The sequence below is a fragment of the Salmo salar genome, chromosome ssa08, assembly GCF_905237065.1.
Source record: "Salmo salar chromosome ssa08, Ssal_v3.1, whole genome shotgun sequence".
Taxonomy (NCBI): Eukaryota; Metazoa; Chordata; class Actinopteri; order Salmoniformes; family Salmonidae; genus Salmo; species Salmo salar.
This window is the reverse complement of record NC_059449.1, coordinates 1,767,715-1,791,722: the sequence shown is the minus strand read 5'-3', so window position 1 is coordinate 1,791,722 and position 24,008 is coordinate 1,767,715. Positions and strand designations below refer to the sequence as shown.

Here is a 24,008-nt window from a genome sequence, read left to right as displayed (position 1 = left end):
CTGTATATTAAATGCAATAACATCAGCCCAGTTCACAATTATAAGAGGAAAACATTGGGAGGGGTTGAGATTAAAATCAGATTGAAAATAGCATTTTTGTGTAATTCCACATTGATAGAAAGAGGAGCGCGTTGTCAGACACTGATAAAATGAGTGTATATGGTTGAAATTGGAGCAGTTTAGAGTGGATATTCAGGCTGCATTCTAAAACATTTAACATAATAGGCTACTGATGTAAGCTCCAGACTTTAACATACTACCAACATATTTTACAAATATGGAATACCAACTGGGATCTTTTTGACACCAAGAAGAAAATACTGGAAAAAGCAACAATAATAGCAAAATTATCAACTTAATTCTTATCAAAACATCATTAGACATGTAAATAGTGTCATCTAAAATAAACATTTTTTAAAAGTGTTATTTTAGCAAAATTCTGTCAAACAAAATATATTTTTTCCTTATATAACGTGCAGCTTTTTTCCAAAGTACAATCCATATAAGTACTAAAAACAAGATTTAACATAATTTGATTGTTATATCATTTAGTTTTTAGAATGTTGTAAATACAAATGTTGTCATATTTGTGTGGTAAAAACAATTTCCATTTAAAGGGGCGGTACACCAACATTTTAAATCCCTCGAGACATTGACCCAAAATATGTCTTGGTTTTCTTTATTTACTGCTAGTGAAACAATGGGAGTAGTATGGTCTATGGCAGGATGCTTCAAAAAGCATGCCCAAATCCTCAGTCACTTTAAACCAAATGTTATAACACAAATACCATAACAAGTTGCACATATAAAATATTGAAGGGTATTATAGGAATTTTGGTATTTATTTTATGAATACACACCAATACAGCACTACGTGTACATTCAGAGGGTAGTTGGTTATTGTATCACAGTTCTACCAAGTATTTATGCCATTGACAGACCTTTATGAGCTGTTTTGACTGCAACTAAGCATATATCTAAGGTAATTGATTTTGTACACGATCATACTTAGTTATAACCAAAGGTGAGTACATAAGATGCTCCATCTGTACAGGTGATCTGTCTATCAGGTCGAGATCACTCCAACATTTCCCCCTCCACCCTCTGAGGATATGTATACCTTAATAGTATGTATCCAAAGAAACCTGAATTCAAATAAATACATTTTTAGATTTGCCCTAGAATAACTTGTTTTCAGGGAATACACATCAATACAGCTCTCTGTGTAGATTCAGAGCGTATTCTAGTTGTGTATTGCAGTTCTATCAATAATATATACCATTGGAAGACCATTGTCCATTGTCAGATTTTAAATGCACAAAAATACGATAATCTTGGTTTTATACACAGTCATACGATATGTGGTATAGAAAAGTACATTCTTAGGTGAGTACATGGGGAGCTATATCTCTGCAGATTATGTCTATCTGTTCAAAACCATCACTGATACTGGTCCCCCTCCACCCTCTGGTGTTATTGATAACTTATATCTACGGATAAACCTAGATTCCAAACAAGGGCCTATTAATCAAATTACTATAGTTGGAATGAGTTGTTTTTGGCTAAAAGTCCATATTGATACAGAAACACTAACCAATGACAGATGTATTAAGAAAACATTGATTGACAAATTATGAAACATTTGAAGAATTTAATAAACTAATTTTGGGCTATGCTAAAAAATATTTATCTGGGGTCAAAATGACCCCAGTCGGTAGTTTGAGGGTTAACTACAGCACAAAAGCCAAACTTGGGCAGTATTTCTTCCAACTGGCAGTTTGCCAATTCATATCATGCTTTCCTTGTGGTCAATTTGTGTATTACACAAGGGGTCCAAAAGTTGAAAAAAAAGACCGGTATGAAAGTGCTAGTTTTATGGCCTCTGGTGCTCTCTAGTGGTTAAATTATATTTGAAAAAGTCAAATAATCTCTCTGGAGGCTGTAATAAATCTATTCCATCAGGTTTCTAGAATCAGATTTCCCAAAAGCTGAAAACCCTTCAACCAGAAAAAATGTCAGCAATACAATTGAATACTTTGAGTAATAAATAGCCTTTTGTTTTAACCAGTAATAAGACTTTCATTCAAGCAGGTTTTATTTTTCTAATGGTCTATATCCAGTTAGCTCAAATTGTGTTAAGATCACACGAACAGTGTTTATTTTATCTTCACAAAAACTCCTTGTCTACTTCAATCTTCTCCTCCTCTTCTGCCTCTCCTTCCCTTTTCTCCTCCTCCCCTCCCTCCTTCTCATCTAGGTCCTCCTCTGCCACATCCTTTCCAGTCAGCTGCTCCATCTCAGCGATGCGTTCCCTCATGGCCCTCTGGCTGGTGTTATAGTCTCCCAGCAGCTTCTTCAGCTTGGTCTGCATTAGCTCCAGTTTGCTGTACATGTGATTCACCTTAAATAAAAAAATCACATTTAGAATGTTGTACAATGTAAAGTGCAATCTTAAAGTCCTACTGTTTGTGCATTAAAATACTAAAATCAAGAAACAACTAACTCTACAAAAAGGCAGTTCTGTAAAGGTAATATATTTTAAAGCAGTGTTTTAAAAGATACCACCTTCTCGATTTCTGTGGTTTCGGGGATAATTTGGGAAGGGTCCAGTTCCAGCAGGCCGTCGTTCAGCAGGATCTGACAACCTTTTTCCTCCAGCATGCCCTTGGCTTTCGGGTACTCGGTCAACGACTCCATCAGGTCAACCAGGCAGAAGAGATCTGAGTAGCCAATGCTGCAGATGTTTGCCGTCCGCCGGTTCCCTGCCTTAGAACCCTTTATCGCTAGGATACTGATCTCGCCAAGTAGTGCCTTCTCCCAGTATGCAGAACTGCATGACGCCATTGTCAGCTGCCACCGCCAGCTTGCCCTCCTTGACAATATACTTCTCACGGCCGATGTCGCCCTTCTTACAGATGTAGTTGCTGAGGCTGAAGACCTGAGGCTGCAGCTTGAGCACCAGCTCAATCAGCAGGCCTGCTTCGCATTCAGCGAAGATGCGGACCTTCTTGAGAGTATCCAGGTGGACATTAATGACGATTTCGGCCCCAAGCTTCTCGGGTAGATAGCGCAACATCTCCCTTTCGTCCTGAGCCTTGTCGTTGGTCCACAGGTAGTCGAACGACCTCTGTAGAGGTGTTATAGGGAGAAAAGGACTCATATGAATAAAATACAACTACCTACCATTGTGACGCACCACTTGCCCTTCCAACCTCACAATGGGCGCTAACATAATTTCTATGAAGTGTAACAGTGCACCAACATTTGAGTCAACAAATCCTCAGTACTTTGATGGCTCCAGACAGTCTGTAGCCTTTCCGAACCCCACACATGCACCTGCATGTACTGCTTGATGTTGTCGATGCGTGCCTGAAACTCGACCCGCGTGGCGCTGATGTTGCCCACCAGGGTGGTGAAGATAAGCACACCCACCAGGAAGTTCAACACATGAAATAAGAACTGAGTCCAGCTCCGGTGATGGCATCTCGCCGATGGTGGTGAGCGTGGGCCAGTAGAGGCTGAAGGAGTACTTCCTCCCCAGTTCGCCTAACTCTGGCTCGTCCAGGTCATTCAGATCCGGGTAGACCCAGGGGTCAGAGCAGAAGCCGATGGACTGGATTAATTGATTATCAGATTTGTGTATAATAAATGTACACCATAAAGGTACAAAAATCTTAGAGGATAGTAAATGAGAGAATTAATAGTACTCCGAGTGGAAATTTACTTGCAGGTGAATAAGAGGATAATATGAAATTACACAAAATAAGAATTTACTCAAAGCAATTTTAGCCTTAGACTTTGTTATATATAAAAATGGAACCTTTGCAAACCACCAAAATAATAACTTATTTTATACCCTCAAAATCCAATCCATGCCACTAACTAACTATATATTTTAAACAAACTCTATATATATTTTACACAGTACATTTTTACTTGGCTGTTATAATGGTCCAGTTGTACATGACTGCTATTGTGATGAACAGCCAGTTTTAGTACAGACTGCCCGCTGGGTTGATGACAAACGCTTCTTTGGGCCTGCAAAGAAAGGAGGATGGAGAAGTCAATGTAATATTTAAAACATTATACTTATTAATATCGTACAATGATATCAGTATATGGCGTCGGGTGAAATGTTTCATACACACCCCTCCTTTAACTCTTTCTCATTTTCCTCTTTCCTCCTTTCTCCTCCTGCTCTTTTTGCTTCTTCTTTTCTTTCTTTTTCCAGAGATAGTCACTGGAGACGTCCTCGATGCACTTACTGATGAAGCCAGTGACTGATGTGGTGTACTCCTCAATGCCATCAGAAGAATCCCAGAACATATTCCAGTCTGTGCTAGCAAAACAGTGCTGTAGCTTAGCATCTGCTTCATCTGACCACTTTTTTATTGACCGAGTCACTGGTGCTTCCTGCTTACATTTTTGCTTGTACGCAGGAATCAGGAGGAGGGAATCATGGTCAGATTTGCCAAATGGAGGGTGAGGGAGAGCTTTGTATGCGTCTCTGTGTGTGGAGTAAAGGTGGTCTAGAGTTTTTTTCCCCCTCTGGTTGCACATTTAACATGCTGGTAGTAATTAGATAATTAGGTAAAACTGATTTAAGTTTCCCTGCATTAAAGTCCTCGGCCACTAGGAGCGCCCCCTCTGGATGAGCGTTTTCCTGTTTGCTTATGGCCATATACAGCTCATTGAGTGCGGTCTTTGTGCCAGCATAGGTTTGTGGTGGAAAATAGACAGCTACGAAGAATACAGATAAACTCTTGGTAAATAATGTGGTTTACAGCTTATCATGAGATCAGGGGCGGAAATCCTGGGGGGGGACGGGGGGGACACGACCCCCCATCCTGGGAAAAATATGATTTGTCCCCCCCAATATATCACTGAAACATAACTATGTAATTTAAATAATATTAATAATACGCAATGAAAGCAATTGTGCTGATTATAGACACTTAATAGCGCGTTTTTAAGTTTCAAAAGATTGCGACCCCCCCACCCTTTGCCTCACAATGGTTTGATCCACTGCCAGTTCCTTAGTTGGCAAGGTAACAGAGGGGTCGTATCTACTGTCTGAAATGCACTCAATGAACGTAACTGACATGAGGTTAATCTAGTCAATCGCACACACACACTAGCTGAATATGCAGAGCTAGCGCGCAAATATTAACTATTAAGCTAGCTAGTACCTATTCCATTTATGTGGCGTCGTCAAAGATGGAATCTTTGCTATCGTCAATTTATTCCAAGATCAGCATGCAGATGATGTAAGTTAGTGCTTCAAAGTCCCTGTGATAAGGTTAGCGATAAACTGAAGTCCAAACTGAACAGAACTACACTCTCTTCTACCATTGTCTTAAATATATTTAATGGTCTCGTTGCAAAAGCTAAATTGTCGCAAGGGAACTTTTATTTATTTATTTTATTTCACCTTTATTTAACCCGGGTAGCAAAGATTATAGCAAACACCACTGAAACTGAATTGGTGCTCGCTAGCTTTGCAAATTCAGCTATTGTTGGAAGCCAGCCAATATGAAACAAACTATTAAAATTACAAAAGGTTGCAGCATATGTTGTGTAAATGGGGAACTCATACAGCTGTCAACTCTTGTCATTTTAATCCGTTTCACATTTGCTAGCTACCTTTTAGATCGAAGCCCAAATAGAATGATAGAAGATGATAGAAGCCCATCTCCTACCTTAAATAACCTACACACTGTGTGTGTAGCCAGCCAGCCAGGTAGAAAAATGGCAGAAAAATAAAAGACGGACATCAGAGTATTTTTCAATACACCAAAACGCATAGTAAGAACCCTAGTAGCCTAATATCTCAAAGACTAGTTGATAAAATGTTCATAAGAAAGAAATGAAATTCTAATGGAAATGTTTCACAATGATGTCATTAGGCAGAGCAGGCAACAGATGGCACACAGACAGCAGAGTTGGGGACAGATATGCAGGGACAGACTGGCAGAGACAGGGAGTCTCAGGTAAGTTTGTTGAGTCTTTGTTTGGCAACATTATGAAAAAGGTTCTCAATTTTTTGGACTTGTAAAATAGGAACATCATTGGAAAATGCCATGGATACCCCCACTCTCAACTTAAACTGGTGACTGAACTAAGATTTGTTAAAGGCAATGGTATTGCTGTTGTGATTAGTTGTGTAGTTTTGGGTACTGGTAGTTTGGAGTACGTCAAACACCTTATTTTTTTGTTTCCTCAATATACATTTACCATATTACAATGTAGGCTATGTGTTACAGTACTACTTTTGGTGTCCCCCTCAGGAATTGCTCTTGAGAAAATTTCATGTAATTGTCCCCTCCAAAGTTGATATCAGATTTTCGCCCCTGCATGAGATACTCTACCTCAGGCAAGCAAAACTTTGAGACTTCCTTAGATTTCATATACCAGCTGTTGTTTACAAATATACATAGACCCCTACCCCTTGTCCTACCAGAGGCGGCTGTTCTATCCTGCCGAAAAAGCGTAAAACCCGCCAGCTGTATGTTATTCATGTCGTCGTTCAGCCACGACTCAGTGGAATATAAGTTGGTAGGATATACGTGTTCCTAGTTCGTCTATTTTATTATCCAATGATTGTATGTTGGCTAATAGGACCAATGGTATAGGCAGATTACCCACTCGCCGTCGCATCCTTACATGGAACCCAAACATACACTACCGGTCAAAAGTCTTAGAACACACTCATTCAAGGGTTTTTCTTTATTTTCTACATTGTAGAATAATAGTGAAGACAAACTATGAAATAACACATATGGAATCATGTGCTGGCCGCCACTGAAGGCTCTGGGCTGCAGACCTCCGCTGAAGGCTCCGGGCTGAGGAGCGTCGCTGGAGGCTCCGGGCTGGGGAGCGTCGCTGGAGGCTCCGGGCTGGGGAGCGTCGCTGGAGGCTCCGGGCTGGGGAGCGTCGCTGGAGGCTCCGGGCTGAGGAGCGTCGCTGGAGGCTCCGGGCTGAGGAGCGTCGCTGGAGGCTCCGGGCTGGGGAGCGTCGCTGGAGGCTCCGGGCTGGGGAGCGTCGCTGGAGGCTCCGGGCTGGGGAGCGTCACTGGAGGTTCTGAACTGAGAAGTGTCACTGGAGGCTTTTTACGTGGAGCAGGAATCGGTCTCACCAGACTGGGGAGATGCACTAAGGGCCGAGTGCTCACAGCAGGCACCGGCCGTACCAGGTTATGGATGCATACTGAACGTGGAGCAGGAACCGGTCTCAACGGACTGGGGAGACGCACTGGGGACCAAGTGCTCAAAGCAGGCACCGGCCATACTGGGTTATGGATACGTACTGGAGACTTGATGCGTGGTACTGGCTTAGGTGGCGCCAGACTGGTAACACGCACCTCAGGACTTGTGCAGGGAGCAGGAACAGGACGCTCCGGACTGGGTATGCGCACTGGAGGTCTGATTCGTGGAACTGGCTTAGGTGGCGCCAGACTGGCAACACGCACCTCAAGACGAGTGCAGGGAGCAGGAACAGGACGTACCGGTCTATGTAGGTGAACTGGAAACCTGGCATGCTGAGCAGGCCTACTCCTTCCGGGTTCAATGACCATCTTCGCCCTACACCGGCGAGGAGCTTGCACCGACCGCACCGGGCTGTGAGTGCGTATGGGCGATATAGTGCGCACCACACCGTAACTCATCGCTCGCTCCTCAGCACGCCCCCTCCGCCGTGCTCTTTCTGCCAGTACTTCTCTTCGGATTCTCGCGTCGAGCTCCGTGCTTGACTCCTTGACTGGCTTCTGTCTGCTCCACGGCTCTCTCCGATAGGCACAGGAAGTTAGATCAGGGCTCCCCCTGATGTCGACAAACTCCCCTTATGCCCCCCCCCAAAAAAAATGTATGGGGCTGCCTCTCCACCTTGATTATTGGTGGATATAGCGCTTCGTAGTATCGTCGCTCCCTCTTGGCTTCCTCTAATTCCTCCTTCGGGTGACGATACTCCCCAGCCTGGCTCCAGGGTCCTTTTCCATCTAATATTTCCTCCCAAGTCCACGACTCCAAGTACTTTTTCTCACACCACTTGGTCCTTTTATGGTGGGTTGTTCTGTCAGGGCTTTCAGAAGGATCGGACCAATACGCAGCGTGATCGTAGTTCCACATCTTTTATTTAATCGTGAAACTAAATGCCATATAAAATAAACTTGAAAATACAAAAAACAATAAAGCGTGACACAGAGCAGGCATACACTACTCACAAAATTAACAACCCACGGCATACAATTGGAAAACCCCCTACATAAATATGATCTCCAATCAGAGGCAACAAGAAGCAGCTGCCTCCAATTGGAGATCAACCCAAACAAAACCCGACATAAAAACAGAAAACCTAGAACCCAAAACATAGAAATAACAACCCAGACTGTCAACCAAACACCCCCTGTCACGCCCTGACCCATCTACTATAGAAAATGACCTCTTACACTGGTCAGGACGTGACAATAATATTTTTCCTTGTGGGAACACATATTGAAAAACATCCCCCCAAAAAAATCCAAGCTATAAAGTGAAGGGTATTATGGGATATAGATATATATATATATTTTACAATTACTGTCAAACAAAATGTCAGCGAAAGACTGATAACTCGGGGAGAGGGAAGAAAAAAGAAAATGTGAAATACACTACCGGTCAAAAGTTTTAGAACACCTACTCATAGTGAACACATCAAAACTATGAAATAACACACATGGAATCATGTAGTTACCAATTTTATTTTAAACAAATCAAAATATGTTTTATATTTGAGATTCTTCAAATAGCCACTCTTTGCCTTCATGACAGATTTGCACATACTAGGCATTCTCGCAACCAGCTTCATGAGGTAGTCACCTGGAATGCATTTCAATTAACAGGTGTGCTTTCTTAAGTGAATTTGTGGAATTTCTTTCCTTCTTAAGGCTTTCGAGCCAATCAGTTGTGTTGTGACAAGGTAGGGGTGGTATACAGAAGATGGTATTTTACCCAATAGGGCTAAGTCCATATTATGGCAAGAACAACTCAAATAAGCAAAGAGAAACGACAGTCCATCATTACTTTAAGACATGCAGGTCAGTCAATACGGAAAATTAAGAACTTTGAAAGTTTCTTCAAGTGCAGTTGTATCAAGCGCTATGATGATACTGGCTCTCATGAGGACTGCCACAGGAATGGAAGACCCAGAGTTACCTCTGCTGCAGAGGATAAGTTCTGTTCCGCATGTGTATTTCCCACCGTAAAGCATGGAGTAGGAGGTGTTGTGGTGTGGGGGTGCTTTGCTGGTGACACTGTCTGTGATTAATTTAGAATTCAAGGCACACTTAACCAGCATGGCTACCACAACATTCTGTAGCGATACGCCATCCCATCTGGTTTGGGTTTAGTGGGACTATCATTTGTTTTTCAACAGGACAATGACCAAACATACCTCCAGGCTGTGTAAGGGCTATTTGACCAAGAAGGAGAGTGATGGAGTGATGCATCAGATGACCTGGTCTCCACAATCCCTCGACCTCAACCAAATTGAGATGGTTTGGGATGAGTCGGACCACAGAGTGAAGAAAAATCAGCCAACAAGTGCTCAGCATATGTGGGAAGTCTTTCAAGACTGTTGGAAAAGCATTCCAGGTGACGCTGGTTGAGAGAATGCCAAGAGGGTGCAAAGCTGTTAAGGCAATGGGTGGCTATTTGAAGAATTTCAAATTTAAATATATTTTGATTTGTTTAACACTTTTTTGGTAACTACGTGATTCCATATGTTTTGTTGTTTTTAAGTAGAAAATAGTAAAAATAGAAAAACCCTTGAATGAGCAGGTGTTCTAAAACTTTTGACCGGTAGTGTACGTCCCCGATGTCTCCGTCTCTTTCTCCTGCGAATGACGGGATGAGGGCCTTGTCGGGTGTCTGGAGTAAATCCTTTGAATCCGACTCATTAAAGAAAAAAAATCTTCTTCCAGTATGGGGTGAGTAATCACTGTCCTGAAACATTATGTACAAAAAAACGTTAACAAATAACGTGAAAACACACACCATAGCACAATTGGTTAGAGGACCGTAAAACGTCAGCCATCTCCTCTGGTGCCACTCCAGAATGAATTAATGCATTTTATTTTACAATAAATACAAAAATACATAATAAAGTTGCCTCATCCATCCAATAATACACAGAAATGTATCTTGCCTTTCACAGCTTCTCACACGGTCATAATAAAACATCAGTGGGTGTGTGACGTTTGGAAACTCTGGGATTGCCTCCGATACACAGGGGGCATCGCAATAGTTTAAAGTGGCTTCCTACCACCATCCCCTTTCCTGTGTCTGAAAACACAGAAGGTAAATCTGTGTGTTGGATACCGCTGGGGAGCTTGATCTTTTAGCACCCCAGTTCCATTTAGAGCAATTTACAATTGATACAAATCAGACGGTTGGGTTGCTTTTACATACCTGCTACTATACCACACCTGTGTTTTGGTTAGCTCACCTTGAGTCCCTGAACAGTGGGGAACAGACAGTGGAGTAGGAATTAGTCTCAGTAGGGGCCGGCTTTTACCCTCTCTCCTGCTCTGTCAGCACTTTCTATTCTATCCCTCTGATCCTATTAAAACAAGCCAGCTGGGTAGAAGTTTCCTTCAACCACAGATCTAGGATCAGATTACTCTTCCTTAAATTCTAACATACACCGAGTGTACAAAACATTAGGAACACTTTCCTAATATTTAATTTCACCCCCTTTTGCCCCCAGAACAGTCTCAATTAGTCGGGGCATGGACTACAAGGTTGTCGAAAGGGATCTACAGGGATGCTGGCCCATGTTGACTCCAATGCTTCCACAGTTGTTTCAAGTTGGCTGGATGTCCTTTGGGTGGTGGACCATTCTTGATACACAGGAAACTGTTGTGTGAAAAAACCCAGCAGTGTTGCAGTCTTTGACACCCTCAAACTGGTGCGCCTGCCACCTTCATTACTACCATACGCCGTTCAAAGGCACTCAAACATTTTGTCTTTCCCATTCACCCTCTGAGTGGCACACATACAAAATACATGTCTCAATTGTCTCAAGACTTGAAAATCCTTCTTTAACCTGTCTCCCCTTAATCTACATTGATTGAAGTGGATTTAACAGGTGACATCAATAAGGGATCATAGCTTTCACCTGGTCAGTCTATGTAATGGAAAGGGCAGGTGTTCCTAATGTTTTGAACACTCAGTATAAATTATAAGGAGTTTGAAAATACATATGATCCTGGATCAGCTTTTATGGGCATCCTCTGAGTACCTGGGGATGTGTACTAATCATCCACTGTGGCCCAAGGGCTCCTCCTGATGGTAGTATTGGAGATTGATTTCACTGTTTATTGACAGCAGGGTCTTACCAGGGACGGAATTAAATACGATCAATAGTAGATCCACGTTAAATAGTATGATTAGTGAATGCCATAATGTATTTATTTTGTTAGACACTTCACCCTATTAGCTGAAATCTTTTTTTTCACAGGCATTTTAGCTGTCGCGCTTGCTGTTCGTTTAGAACAGATTCACTAATCATGGGAATTTGTCTCGCTATACAGACCTTGTCTCCCTCCCAACCCCCTGAGCAGGCCTGCTCCGCCCGTGGCTAAACCCAGTGTGAGAAGCATGCTAACAAACTTTTGTGCTATGAAACTAAATAAATACTGCACTCTTACCCAGGGGTGGAAATCCCAGGGGGGACGGGGGGGACACGACCCCCCCATCCTGGGAAAAATATGATTTGTCCCCCCCAATATATCACTGTAAACATAACTATGTAATTTAAATAATATTACTAATATGCAATGAAAGCAATTGTGCTGATTATAGACACTTAATAGCTCCTTTTTAAGTTTCAAAAGATTGCGCCCCCACCCTTTGCCTCACAATGGTTTGATCCACTGCCAGTTCCTTAGTTGGCAAGGTAACAGAGGGTTCGTATCTTACTGTAAATTAGTGCTTCAAAGTCCCTGTGATAAGGTTAGTGATAAACTGAAGTCCAAATGAACAGAACTACACTCTGTTCTACCATTGTCTTAAATATATTTAATGGTCTCGTTGCAAAAGCTAAATTGTCGCAAGGGAACTTTTATTTATTTATTTTATTTCACCTTTATTTAACCCGGGTAGCAAAGATTATAGCAAACACCACTGAAACGGAATTGGTGCTCACTAGCTTTGCAAATTCAGCTATTGTTGGAAGCTAGCCAATATGAAACAAACGATTAAAATTACAAAAGGTTGCAGCATATGTTGTGTAAATGGTGAACTCATACAGCTGTCAACTCTTGTCACTGCAATCCGTTTCACATTTGCTAGCTACCTTTTAGATCGAAGCCCATATAGAATGATAGAAGATAAGATGGTAGAAGCCCATCTCCTACTGTAAATAACCTGCACACTGTGTGTGTGTGTGTGTGTGTGTAACCGATGTGAAATGGCTAGTTAGTTAGCGGTGGTGCGCGCTAATAGCATTTCAATCAGTGACGTCACTCGCTCTGAGACTTGAAGTAGGGTAACAATGCTTCGTGGGGTGTCAGTTGTTGATGTGTGCAAGGGTCCCTGGTTCGAGCCCGGGTTGGGGCGAAGAGAGGGACGGAACCTACACTGTTACATTGATGCTGTTGACCCGGATCATTGGTTGCTGCGGAAAAGGAGGAGGTCAAAAGGGGGGTGAGTGTAACCGATGTGAAATGGCTAGTTAGTTAGCGGTGGTGTGCGCTAATAGCATTTCAATCAGTGACGTCACTCGCTCTGAGACTTGAAGTAGGGTTTCCCCTTGCATTGCAAGGGCCGCGGCTTTTGTGGCGCGATGGGTAACGATGCTTCGTGGGGTGTCAGTTGTTGATGTGTGCAAGGGTCCCTGGTTCGAGCCCGGGTTGGGGCGAAGAGAGGGATGGAACCTACACTGTTGCGTGTGTGTGTGTGTAGCCAGCCAGGTAGAAAAATGGCAGAAAAAAGACGGACATCAGAGTATTTTTCAGTATACCAAAACGCAAAGTAAGAACCCTAGTAGCCTAATATCTCAAAGACTAGTTGATAAAATGTTCATAAGAAAGAAGTGAAATACTAATGGAAATGTTTCACAATGTTGTCATTAGGCAGAGTAGGCAACAGATGGCACACAGACAGCAGAGCCGGGGACAGATATGCAGGGACAGACTGGCAGAGACAGGGAGTCTCAGGTAAGTTTGTTGAGTCTTTGTTTGGCAACATTATGAAAGGTTCTCAATTTTTTGGACTTGTAAAATAGGAACATCATTGGAAAATGCCATGGATACCCCCACTCTCAACTTAAACTGGTGACTGAACTAAGATTTGTTAAAGGCAATGGTATTGCTGTTGTGATTAGTTGTGTAGTTTTGGGTACCGGTAGTTAGGAGTACGGCAAACACCTTATTTCTTTGGTTCCTCAAAATACATTTACCATATTACAACGTAGGCTATGTGTTACAGCATTACTTTTGGTGTCCCCCTCAGGAATTGCTCTTGAGAAAATTTCATGTAATTGTCCCCTCCAAAGTTGATATCAGATTTTCGACCCTGCTCTTACCCACAAAATGTATTTGCTACATTCATGATAGTGTTAGACAAAGCAAGGAAAGTGAACTTCAAACCATGATGTACTTTTATTGGAACTTGCAGCGGTTGTTGGTAAGTAATGAATCTGCTAGCTTCTCATATGACTTATTGCGTCTTTAAAGGTAATTTCAGACTGAGTTGACATATGCAGCATTTACCACGAATTTGGGAACATTACCATTAAAAGGTGCATAGCCAACAAAGAGCGATGGGATTGAATCCCGGCCAAAATGACGAGCTACATATGGACAGTACCAAAATAAATGATCTAATGACTGCCTCCTCGCTGGGTAGATTGTATACCCCAGAGGTAGAGAGGTAGAGAGGTAGAGAGGTAGATAACATTCTATTGGTTGTAAGAATTTTGTATAAGCATTTTTAAATAAAAAAAATTCACATTTTTCAATCCGGCGTCGTTTTGCATGTCAATACATAAACCATGTGCCATGGAATCGGTACATCGAAAATCTCTTCCCAACTATTTTGCTGTATATATGGCACAGCTGTCATTTTTTTGGTCCTTAAATGAAACTGGTATATATTTTTATTTATCGCAATTTTCTTTAACCAATTTTGGTCTTTAATGCAGGGCCGACAGACAAGTTCCTTACTTTTTCTCCCTTCCACTTGCCTCTTCCATTTTTGCGGTAATGCTGCAATTAGTTGGTTGTGATTTTGTGTAGAGCACACATTTCCATATATCTGTGTTAGCTGCATGAGTGACAACTCCACCAGTCCTATTTATGATATCATATGCTCCAATTTGAGCAGCAGCAGCTGAAAAATTAGCTCCTACAAATATTGAAATTTACATGGTTTTTAGAGTGAAGTACATCGGAAAAAAGCAAAAGAAAACTGCAAGACTGAATAGGAGAAAAAACAAGCAACAAACAAAGAAGATAGGCTTTTGAAAAATAACTATTTTTCATAAAATTGTAGTCATCTTAGCTAGCTGAATTGTTTACCAGTTGCTAAGCACTATGTGTCTGTCTATCCCTGTTCTCTCCTCTCTGCACAGGCCATACAAACGCTTCACACCGCGTGGCCGCTGCCACTCTAACCTAGTGGTCCCAGCGCGCACGACCCACGTGGAGTTCCAGGTCTCCGGCAGCCTCTGGAACTGCCGGTCTGCAGCCAACAAGGTTGAGTTCATCTCAGCCTATGCTACCCTCCAGTCCCTAGACTTCCTGGCGCTGACGGAAACATGGATTACCACAGATAACACTGCTACTCCTACTGCTCTCTCTTCGTCTGCCCACGTGTTCTCGCATACCCCTAGAGCACCGAGCCAGCGGGGTGGTGGCACTGGAATCCTCATCTCTCCCAAGTGGACATTCTCTCTTTCTCCCCTGACCCATCTGTCTATCTCCTCATTTGAATTCCATGCTGTCACAGTTACCAGCCCTTTCAAGCTTAACATCCTTATAATTTATCGCCCTCCAGGTTCCCTTGGAGAGTTCATCAATGAGCTTGACGCCTTGATAAGTTCCTTTTCTGAGGATGGCTCACCTCTCAAAGTTCTGGGTGACTTTAACCTCCCCACGTCTACCTTTGACTCATTCCTCTCTGCCTCCTTCTTTCCACTCCTCTCCTCTTTTGACCTCACCCTCTCACCTTCCCCCCCTACTCACAAGGCACGCAAAACGCTTGACCTCATCATTACTAGATGCTGTTCTTCCACTAATCTCATTGCAACTCCCCTCCAAATCTCCGACCACTACCTTGTATCCTTTTCCCTCTTGCTCTCATCCAACACTTCTCACTCTGCCCCTACTCGGATGGTATTGCGCCGTCCCAACCTTCGCTCTCTCTCTCCCGCTACTCTCTCCTCTTCCATCCTATCATCTCTTCCCTCTGCTCAAACCTTCTCCAACCTATCTCCTGATTCTGCCTCCTCAACCCTCCTCTCCTCCCTTTCTGCATCCTTTGATTTTCTCTGTCCCCTATCCTCCAGGCCGGCTCGGTCCTCCCCTCCTGCACCGTGGCTTGACGACTCACTACGAGCTCACAGAACAGGGCTCCGGGCAGCCGAGCGGAAATGGAGGAAAACTCGCCTCCCTGCGGACCTGGCATCCTTTCACTCCGTCCTCTCTACATTCTCCTCTTCCGTCTCTGCTGCTAAAGCCACTTTCTACCACTCTAAATTCCAAGCATCTGCCTCTAACCCTAGGGAAGCTCTTTGCTACCTTCTCCTCCCTCCTGAATCCTCCTCCCCCCCCCTCCTCCCTCTCTGTGGATGACTTCGTCAACCATTTTGAAAAGAAGGTTGACGATATCCGATCCTCGTTTGCTAAGTCAAACGACACCGCTGGTCCTGCTCACACTGCCCTACCCTGTGCTTTGACCTCTTTCTCCCCTCTCTCTTCAGATGAAATCTCGCGTCTTGTGACGGCCGGCCGCCCAACAACCTGCCCACTTGACCCTATCCCCTCCTCTCTTCTCCAGACCATTTCCGGAGACCTTCTCCCCTTCCTCACCTCGCTCATCAACTCATCCTTGACCGCTGGCTACGTCCCTTCCGTCTTCAAGAGAGCGAGAGTTGCACCCCTTCTGAAAAAACCTACACTCGATCCCTCCGATGTCAACAACTACAGACCAGTATCCCTTCTTTCTTTTCTCTCCAAAACTCTTGAACGTGCCGTCCTTGGCCAGCTCTCCTGCTATCTCTCTCAGAATGACCTTCTTGATCCTAATCAGTCAGGTTTCAAGACTGGGCATTCAACTGAGACTGCTCTTCTCTGTGTCACGGAGGCTCTCCGCACTGCTAAAGCTAACTCTCTCTCCTCTGTTCTCATCCTTCTAGACCTATCTGCTGCCTTTGATACTGTGAACCATCAGATCCTCCTCTCCACCCTCTCCGAGTTGGGCATCTCCGGCGCGGCCCACGCTTGGATTGCGTCCTACCTGACAGGTCGCTCCTACTAGGTGGCGTGGCGAGAATCTGTCTCCGCACCATGCGCTCTCACCACTGGTGTCCCCCAGGGCTCTGTTCTAGGCCCTCTCCTATTCTCGCTATACACCAAGTCACTTGGCTCTGTCATATCCTCACATGGTCTCTCCTATCATTGCTATGCAGACGACACACAATTAATCTTCTCCTTTCCCCCTTCTGATAACCAGGCGGTGAATCGCATCTCTGCATGTCTGTCAGACATATCAGTGTGGATGACGGATCACCACCTCAAGCTGAACCTCGGCAAGACGGAGCTGCTCTTCCTCCCGGGGAAGGACTGCCCGTTCCATGATCTCGCCATCACGGTTGACAACTCCCTTGTGTCCTCCTCCCAGAGTGCTAAGAACCTTGGCGTGATCCTGGACAACACCCTGTCGTTCTCCACTAACATCAAGGCGGTGACCCGATCCTGTAGGTTCATGCTCTACAATATTCGCAGAGTACGACCCTGCCTCACACAGGAAGCGGCGCAGGTCCTAATCCAGGCACTTGTCATCTCCCGTCTGGATTACTGCAACTCGCTGTTGGCTGGGCTCCCTGCCTGTGCCATTAAACCCCTACAACTCATCCAGAACGCCGCAGCCCGTCTGGTGTTCAACCTTCCCAAGTTCTCTCACGTCACCCCGCTCCTCCACTCTCTCCACTGGCTTCCAGTTTTGTTTTGTAACAGTATTTTTATTGGAGTTTCACAATTTTCACCCATATTAAGAGATACAACAACAAGGACAAGGCAAAAAAAAAACGCACTCACTTACACATATCCGTATGTATGCATGCACCCACACCCACACCCCCACACACATACATACACACCCACCATTTCTCTCCCCGCTCAGCGCTTCTCTCACCCCATCCCCCCCATTGCGTCTCTCAATACATACATTTAATCAAACATGAACAGAGAAAAAAAAATAAAAAATTATAATAAAAATAAATAAATAAAATACAAAAAAATTAAAATACATGAAAATAAAGAGCTCAGTTTAAACCAAGAAGTTGAGTTCCCCCACATGGAACGTACAGTGTAATTCTGAAATACATAGATCACCATTCTAAGAGAATCCTTGCAGCATAATAGCTGACACTTCAGGTTCTAGGTAATTTAGGTAAGGTTCCCATACTTTGTAGAACTGATCTGTCTTAGAATGCAATGTACATGTCAGATATTCCAGCGGTACCCATTCAAATAGTATCTTATGCCAATCTTTAATAGAGGGAACCTTATCACTAATCCACTGTAAAAGTATGTTTTTCCTTGCTGCGAAGGTGAGGATGTTGTAAAGCCTCCTCTTACCCACAGAAGTTACATGCCTACTAGGTAGACCTAACAGTAGAGAGACTGGGTCCAATTCTAGATCGACCCCTAGGATCTTTTCAATTTCTTGCAGAACACCAGACCAATATCTTTGTATTTTGGTACATGACCATAAACAATGTGTTAGGGTGCCTGTATCAGTTTTACATTTAAGACATTGAGGAGAGGAGGAAGAGGGGCTAAAAGCATGTCTGCGATTTGGGGATATATGCAATCTGTGTATTATTCTTAATTGAATTGCTCTAGTACGATTACATATAGATATTGTTTTTGCATATTTCCAAATGTCCTCCCACATCTCTTCATCAATAGTAACAGACAGTTCTTTCTCCCACACTTGTTTCACCCTCTGTGTATCGACAGCGGAAAAGGACCTTAAAGCATCATAAAGCAGACTTACAGACATTTTCCTTTGTGGGAAAAAAGCATTCTTTCAATGACAGACATATCAGGGTTGCCAATTAAGGTGGTGCTCTTCAGAATATAATGCCTTACTTGTAGGAAACGGAAAAAGTCCTGCTTTGGGAGTTGATATTTCTCGACCATCTGCTCAAATGACAATAAAATCTTATCTGCAAATAAGTCATTTAGTCTGCGTATGCCCTTATTAAGCCAAACGTTAAAGCCAGCATCCAGCAATCCTGGAGCAAAATCTGGGTTGTTAAGAATTGGGGTAAGAGCAGAGGTTAGTTTGGACCTTCCCAGGAAACGTTGAACTGACTTCCATACTTTGAGTGTGTTAAGTGTAATGGGGTTGTTACAATGATCTTTTACAGACTTGAAACTTGTGAAAAACAGAAGATCCTGTAAAGGGTATTTTGAAAGAGAAGTCTCAATGTCTAACCAAATAGAGGAGTCATCGTTTGTGATCCAGTCTGAAATATAACATAGGTGGGCACACCACTGATAGAACCTGATATTGGGCAGATCCAAGCCACCCATAGAATTTGGCAGCTGCAATATTGCCATCTTAAGTCTTGGCTTGCGTTTACTCCATATAAAGGAACTTAGCCATCCATTTACATCCTTTATTACCTTATTGGAGAGTAATACTGGGATCATTTGGATTGGGTAGAGTAGCCTAGGTAAAATGTTCATTTTCAAGAGGGATATTCTACCCAACCATGAAATCGGAAGAGAGTTCCAGCGCTCCAGATCCTGTCTTATTGTGTCGAACAAGGGAACAAAATTGGCTTTGTACATTTGTTGGAATTTAGGAGTTACAGATATACCCAGATACGTAAAACCTGAGGGAGACCATTTAAAAGGGAAGGGGGGAGAAGTATTAGGTACAGAGTGAAGGTTACCAAGTGGCATAGCCTCTGATTTAGTGAGGTTAATCTTGTAGCCTGAGAATTCGCTGAATAACTCAATAATATTAATAAGAGGTGTGATTGAAGTCTCGGGATTAGAAATGAATATCAGGACATCATCAGCATACAAGCTTATTTTATGGTGAACATCGCCAATGAGCAGCCCCTGTATAGCAGGCGTTGCCCTGATGGCCTCGGCCAGTGGTTCCATAACAAGTGCGAATAGGAGGGGGGACAAAGGACAGCCCTGTCTGGTACCTCTGTGTATAGGGAAGCTATTTGACCGTAGTCCATTAGTAAGGACAGCAGCCTGAGGGTCATCATATAAAACTTTCACCCATTTTATAAAGTTGTCCCCCAGTCCGAATTTATTTAGAGCAAAGAATAGGTAAGACCACTCCACACGATCAAATGCTTTCTCAGCATCTAGGGAGAGCACAAGACCATCCATAGCACTTCGTTGGTAGACTTCAATTACATTAAGAAGCCGTCTGACATTGTTACATGACCTGCGTCCCTTAATGAAGCCAGTTTGGTCTCCTTTCACAATTAGCGGCAGTGAGTCCTCTAATCTTGTGGCTAGAATTTTAGAAAGCAATTTTCTATCCACATTCAGAAGGGAAATTGGTCTGTACGAGGAACAAGACTCCGGGCATTTTCCCTTTTTTGAGAATAAGTGATATGTTGGCTTCTCGCAGCGTTTGGGGGAGCTGGTCATTTGAAAATGAGTGGTTAAACATATCACGCAATGGCTCAAGGATCAGGCCATGGAATTCTTTATAGAACTCACTACAAAACCCGTCCGGTCCTGGGGCCTTACCATTTTGCAGATTCTTAATTGCGGACAATATCTCTTCCTCGGTAATAGGGGCATTAAGGAGAGACCTCTGTTCTTCGGAGATAGTAGGGAGCTCAATCTTAGAAAAGAAGTTCTCCATTAACTTGGCTGCGTCATTTGGCAGTTCTGAGGCATAAAGATTTGCATAGAATTTCTTAAATGAGTCATTTATCAATTTATTTTCATATAAATGATTGCCATCAGAATCAGTAATAGCTGCAATTGACTGTGAGTCAGCTCTCTTTTTAGCTAGGTACGCCAAGTACTTTCCTGGCTTATCGCCATGTTCATATAGCTTTTGCTTGACAAATCTAATTTTCTTTTCAGCGTCCTGTGTTAGGAGGGAGTCCAACGTTGATCTAATGACTGATATTTCCTTTAATAGGGCAGGAGTGGGAGTTTCAATGTAGTCCTTCTCTTTAGTTCCTAATTCACCCTCTAGTGTTTTTTGCTTTTCACGCTTTTTCCGCCTCTTAGTGGCTGCGTATGACATAATCAGACCCCTGGCGTACGCCTTACAGGTTTCCCAAAGGAGTGAGGGGTTATCTGTTGATTGAGAGTTAATAGAGAAAAATGCCTTAAACTCTGTAATAAAATATGATGTGAATGTATGGTCTTTAAGAATGGTTGTATTCAACCTCCAGTGTCTTGACTGATTGAATGCCCAGTTGAGTTTTATGTCCAGGATCACCTCCGCATGATCAGATATGACTATGCTTCCTATCCTAGCGGATAAAACCGACTGCAGTGACGTCCTGGGCATAAAAAAGTAATCTATTCTAGTCTGACATCCATGAGGTGCAGAGAAAAAAGTGAACTCTCTGTTGGAGGGATGAAAAGCTCTCCAAACATCAGCATACCCCAGATCGTCACAAATAGCCGTAAGTGACTCAGCTTGAGGAGAGAGTGAGGCTATACCACTGGGAAGCTTATCAATAAGGGGGGTTCAACAAACAGTTAAAATCTCCTCCAACCACTGCAGTGTCTGAGTTTAATTCTGAAAAGTCTAGAAATACCTTAGTGAGGAAGTCAGGGGGGTGGGCAGGGGGGAAGTAAATATTCATTATGGAAATGCTCTGCCCTTGTAAAGTACCATTAATTATAACAAAGCGACCCAATTTATCTTTCACACACTTCAAGACCTTAAGTGGTAGGTTCTTTTTCACAAGAATTGCTACACCTCTACTTCTGGATGTAAATGATGAGAAAAACACTTGACCATACCCCCCTTGTTGTAATTTCAGATGCTCCTTATCATTCAAATGAGTTTCTTGTAATAGGGCAATATCAATATTTTCTTTTTTCAAAAAGGACAGTATCTTCTTCCTTTTAATGGGGTTATGGCTCCCTCTAATGTTCCATGTACATATACGTAATCTGTTACCTGCCATTGCGCTTTGACGATTCAATATCCAGACTGAATTCTACTGTAAAAATGGGGTGGTACCTTTTTCCATGTGTTGAACTCTCCTCTATCTCACTGAGCGTAAACAAACGATATGAACCCTGAACTCGAACTATACTAAACCCAAAAATTAAACATGAAAAGATCCAAAAGGGGGTTTTCCCACTAGCTAACATGCAGGGGATTTCAACTCTCCAATGTAGACTCTTAAGTCCGCATTGCCACTCAATAGCCTCATCCTTTATATATGTGGAAATTAAAATCAATAGAAGATTGAGGCTATTCCACCTAAAACCAAGCCTGGGCACCAATATAGGTTCACACATATCTCAGTCTGAGCTAAGGCGGCAGTTACTTTAGCAAGAAAAATAATAACAATACGAATGTCACTGAACAGGAGCACATGAGAACTTACACCCCTGTTTCATGATCAGATTAAAAATAAAATAAGACGTTATCCAATGCAGCAGCCTCTTCAGATGTGTAGAGTTTTTTAGGCGATCCGTTGACCATAATCTTCAATGTGGCCGGGTACAGCAGTGCGTAGTCGATCTTCATTCTCTTGAGTCGGGCCTTCACCTCATCAAACGCTTTGCGCCTTCGTACAACTGCTGTGGAATAATCATTGAAGAATGAGACCTTTGGACCTTTACGTTGACTACCATCAGAACCGATGTTTCTAGCCGCATCCATGACGCGCTGCTTGTCGGTAAAGTTGTGGAACTTTATAACCACTGGTCGTGGGCGCTGATTGGGACCAGGTATCGGTGCTTGAGAGCGATGTGCTCTGTCTAGCTTCACCCGACCAGCCTTAGTGTCCATTTGTAGGTAGCCAGGGATCCATTCCTCAAAAAATTTTACTGAACGTGTCCCTTCAGAATTTTCCGGGAGTCCCACAACACGTATATTGCATCTGCGTCCTCGATTATCCAAGTCGTCAATGTGCTCCGCCATTTCGCGCACCTGTTTCTCAAGTGCTTTTATCTTAGTGTCCATGGATGTAGTTGAAGTTTCCACAGTAGCAATTCTTCCTTCCGCCTCATCAACACGTTTGACAACCCTCTGTAGTTCAGCTGAATGGCCTGCTATTGCTTCCAGGACCGTTCTTATCTTAACATCGATCACTTTAGTAATGTTATCCGTCATCCTTTGAATCACCAGGTCCATTGTGCCTGGATCTGTAATGCTGTTAGATTCGCTAACGTTAGCTAGCTCCTCCTGCACATCTACATGGATGGCGGTTTTGGTCGACTTCTTAGTAGCTCTGTTGGGCATGTTGTCGGGGATTTTTGAGAAATAGTCGCCAAGACTCATTGTAGGGTAACTTATTTAGCCAATTCTACCACTTTTTCAAGCTAGGAGATTAATGAAAGAATATAAATTTACGAATACCGCGTGAGCTCGCTGAAACACCGTGTTCTCTCTACGGCGCCATTTTGTTCCCCCCCGCCATTTTGTTCCCCCCGCCATTTTGTTCCCCCCACTGGCTTCCAGTTGAAGCTCGCATCCGCTACAAGACCATGGTGATTGCCTACGGAGCTGTGAAGGGAACGGCACCTCCATACCTTCAGGCTCTGATCAGGCCCTACACCCAAACAAGGGCACTGCGTTCATCCACCTCTGGCCTGCTGGCCCCCCTACCTCTGAGGAAGCACAGTTCCCGCTCAGCCCAGTCAAAACTGTTCGCTGCTCTGGCACCCCAATGGTGGAACAAGCTCCCTCACGACGCCAGGACAGCGGAGTCAATCACCACCTTCCGGAGACACCTGAAACCCCACCTCTTTAAGGAATACCTAGGATAGGATAAAGTAATCCTTCTAACCCCCCCCCCCTTAAAAGATTTAGATGCACTATTGTAAAGTGGTTGTTCCACTGGATATCATAAGGTGAATGCACCAATTTGTAAGTCGCTCTGGATAAGAGCGTCTGCTAAATGACTTAAATGTAAATGTAAATTTACAAAGATAAATAAAAAAGGTTATCAAAAATAGTTTTTTTTATCAATTAGTATATTTGAGTTTAACCACAATATTTGTTGTATTATTTGTTCTGTCTTTTAAGGTGGATTAAACTGAAATTGTAACCAACTTTCTATAGCTTGTTTAAAAAATAACAATATTTTGGAGATTATTTCATTTCAAATAACCGAAAGTGAGTGGTTGAAATCTGAATAAAGGGAAAAAGGCAATTCTTGATCATGGGTTGAGACATTTTTGCTAGAGAACCAGTTTGGATTTAAGTATAACTTTTGTATGACTGATGCCTTTTAGTGAGAGGATGAATGCTTTAATATTTAATCATTTCTGCCCTTTGAATTCATATTCATTATATAAATAGGCCCTTTTCATTTTGTCTGGCTTGCCATTACAAATAAAATTGAATATTTTTTGCTCATATCATTTTAAAAGAACAGTTCGCTATGTGTAGGCAAAACCATAAGCAAATAGGTCAACTGTGATATGACTAAGGAGTTAATCAGGGTAATTTTTCCACAAATAGACAAGTATTTTCCTTTCCATGGTAGCAAGAACCTATCTATTTTGCAAACTTTCTATAAAAATCTATTGGAGTGAGAGTATTTATTTATTTCTGGAT

The 24,008-nt window shown here is 42.9% G+C and overlaps 1 pseudogene; it reads right to left on the bottom strand.

The window, feature by feature from the left end:
- Positions 1-2,167: 2,167 nt before the first annotated feature.
- LOC106609993 (cGMP-gated cation channel alpha-1-like) lies at positions 2,168-22,106 on the bottom strand (annotated as a pseudogene).
- Positions 22,107-24,008: the final 1,902 nt, after the last annotated feature.